Source organism: Marmota flaviventris, chromosome 1 (assembly GCF_047511675.1).
Source record: "Marmota flaviventris isolate mMarFla1 chromosome 1, mMarFla1.hap1, whole genome shotgun sequence".
NCBI classification, from domain to species: domain Eukaryota; kingdom Metazoa; phylum Chordata; class Mammalia; order Rodentia; family Sciuridae; genus Marmota; species Marmota flaviventris.
In genome coordinates, this window is record NC_092498.1 from 195,901,607 (window position 1) to 195,904,281 (window position 2,675).

At 43.7% G+C, this 2,675-nt stretch overlaps 1 non-coding gene across 1 annotated transcript; it reads right to left on the bottom strand.

Annotated features, from left to right (window-relative positions):
- Positions 1-2,007: 2,007 nt before the first annotated feature.
- On the bottom strand, positions 2,008-2,114 carry LOC114083610 (U6 spliceosomal RNA). Its single transcript, XR_003581173.1, has one exon. It is a non-coding gene; the product is annotated as a U6 spliceosomal RNA (small nuclear RNA).
- Positions 2,115-2,675: the final 561 nt, after the last annotated feature.

Here is a 2,675-nt window from a genome sequence, read left to right on the forward strand (position 1 = left end):
CCTCCCCCCCCCCCCCCCCCCCCCCCCGCATCAGCAAGGCAAAGAGGTGTGTTTTAGTTGTTTATTGCTGGGTAACAAGTTACCCCTAAACTAGAATTAGTCTTTTATTGCTATGTCACAAAGTATCTTGATACACAGTGGATTAACACAATAAGTATAATTCTGCTACAGTTTTTGTTAGGAATTCAGGAGTGGCTTATCTGAAGAGTTTATGACTCTGAGGGGGAAGGGGCGGAGAGGGAGTCCCTTCTCCATATGGGTAAACGGCCAGTGTGTGCTGCTTCCCTGTCTTAAAGCATGTAAGAAGATCCCATCTTCTTTTAACATCTCGGTGAAACAGCTTGAGCCCTCATCTTGTCGTCTTGAGAAATGCCTTGGGTTTTCCCCTGAGGAATGGAGACTCCAAAGCTTAGTTGTATCCCAAATTACCAGACTCTGTTCCTTCCACCTTGCTTTTGAACCTCCAGCTGAGGCCAGAAGATGCCACAATGCCCATGTGCAGCTTAGCCTTATGGCATCCCATCCACAAGACCAGGGCAGGGTGTCTTGCTCCTGTCACATGCGTGACTGCCAGCATGCACCGTGGGGCATGAAGGCCTGTCTTCTCTTCCCACTGCAACTCAACAAGCATGGGCCTGGCCCTGGGTGCTACTGACTCAGCCATTTACCAACCCTAGACCATGAGTGAGCCTGCTACCAGGAATGACGGCTGCCACCAGGACTGGGTCTCTCCTCTCCCAGACTCACTCTGGCTCTTTCGGCCTCAACCTCAATCCTGTGTGGAAGCTGGATCTCTGGTTTCCATGGCAGGGACTTTGGGGCCTTTCTTGTCACTGAACTTCTGGGCCATCCTAGTCTCACTACAAGTTCTTTCTTCCTCTTTTGCAACTCGGAATAAACTGGATGTGCCCAGAGGGTGTAGCATCTCTATCTATATCTTAAACATCAATACCTCCTGCCATTCAAGAAATCTTCCAGTGTAGATATTCAACAGAAGGAAGAACCCAGAACCTGCATGTGAAAACTGGACTCGAATCCTTGTTCAGTGACTTGTCCTTCCCTGAAGATGTCTGCATCTGCTTAGAGTCTGGCTAATGGAAGACACAGAAGCCAGAACTGTCCTTCCATTTCTCTTGAAGTTTCATCTCCTACCTCCTTCTCTACCCCCAACTCTCCATTCCTAGTTTTTAGATACATTTCATTATGATAGCCAATTTCTGATATGTTCAGTTCCCTCTGATTATTTTTGTTAATGTTGCACTGCATCTAAATGATAGAAGTGAATCTCTCTTACCTGTGTGTGTCCATACGTGAGTGTGCACACCTGTGATCCCAGCTACTCTGGAGGCTGAAGCAAGAGGATTGCAAGTTTGAGGCCTGGACAACTTAGTGGGATGCTATCTCAAGATAAAATTTTAAAAGGGCTGGGGATATAGTTTGGTGGTAGAGCACTCCTGGGTTTAATCCCCAGTACCATGAAACAAACAAAAGACAAAAGAAAATTAAAAAAGAAACCTTAGAACAGTGACTTGGATTTTTCTTCTCTATGCCAAATAAAAATAGCTATTTTTAAGAGTGCAATAAATAGCATGATGTAGCATTAAGTTGCTAGTATCTATCATGTTTCCCATGAGCCCCACACTCTGCAATGTGCTTTATATTTTTTAAATTTTACCTATTTTCAAAATTTGTTCTAATTAGTTATACATGACAGTAGAATATATTTTGACATATTATACATTTATGGAGTATAACTTCTCATTCTTCTGGTTGTACATCATGTAGGATTACATTGGTCATGTAATCACATATGCTCCTAGGATAGTAATGCCTATTAATTCTACTATCTTTCCTAGTCCCATTTCCCCTCCCTTCCCTTCAATCCCCTTTGTCTAATCCAAAGTACTACTATTCTTCCTTAGCCTCCCGCGGCCCCCATTGTGAATTAGCATTTGCATATCAGAGAAAACATTCGGCCTTTGGTTTTTTGGGGATTGGCTTATTTCAAAAAATATGGAACACTTCACACATTTACCTGTTATTCTTGCACAGGGGCCATGATAATCTTCTCTGTATCATTCTAATTTTAGTATATGTGCTGCTGAAGTGAGCACTATATGGTTGATCTCATGTTTATCCTCACAGCTGTCCTCTTTGTGTGATCTCTGATTTACAAATAGGGCAACTGAGGCCTGGAGAGGCTAAATAACTTCTCAAGGTCACATACCTATTCTATAAATTGAAAATTTTATCCTCCCAAGATTTACATGTTGAAGCCATAACCTTTAGTGTGGCTGTATTTGAAGTAAGAAAGGGACTAAGTTCATGAGGGTGGGGTCCTGATCTGATAGGGTTAGTGTCCTCATATGAGCTCACTTGTGTGCTTTCTCCCCATGCCCCATGCAAGCCCAAAGAAGAGGTCACCTGACATCCAGCAAGAAGTGGCCATCTGCAACACAAAAGAGAGTTCATACCAGACAATCCTGCTGACACCTTGGCCTCACACCGCCAGCCTCCAGAGCTCTGAGGAAATTTATTTTTGTTGTTTATGCCACCCAGTCTGGAATAGTGTGCTATGACAGCCTGAGTTGACCAATATACCTGACAAGCCACCACACTGGGATACAAGCACCAGAGTCCTCATGCATGATGCTAAACTGCCTCCTAGAAATATA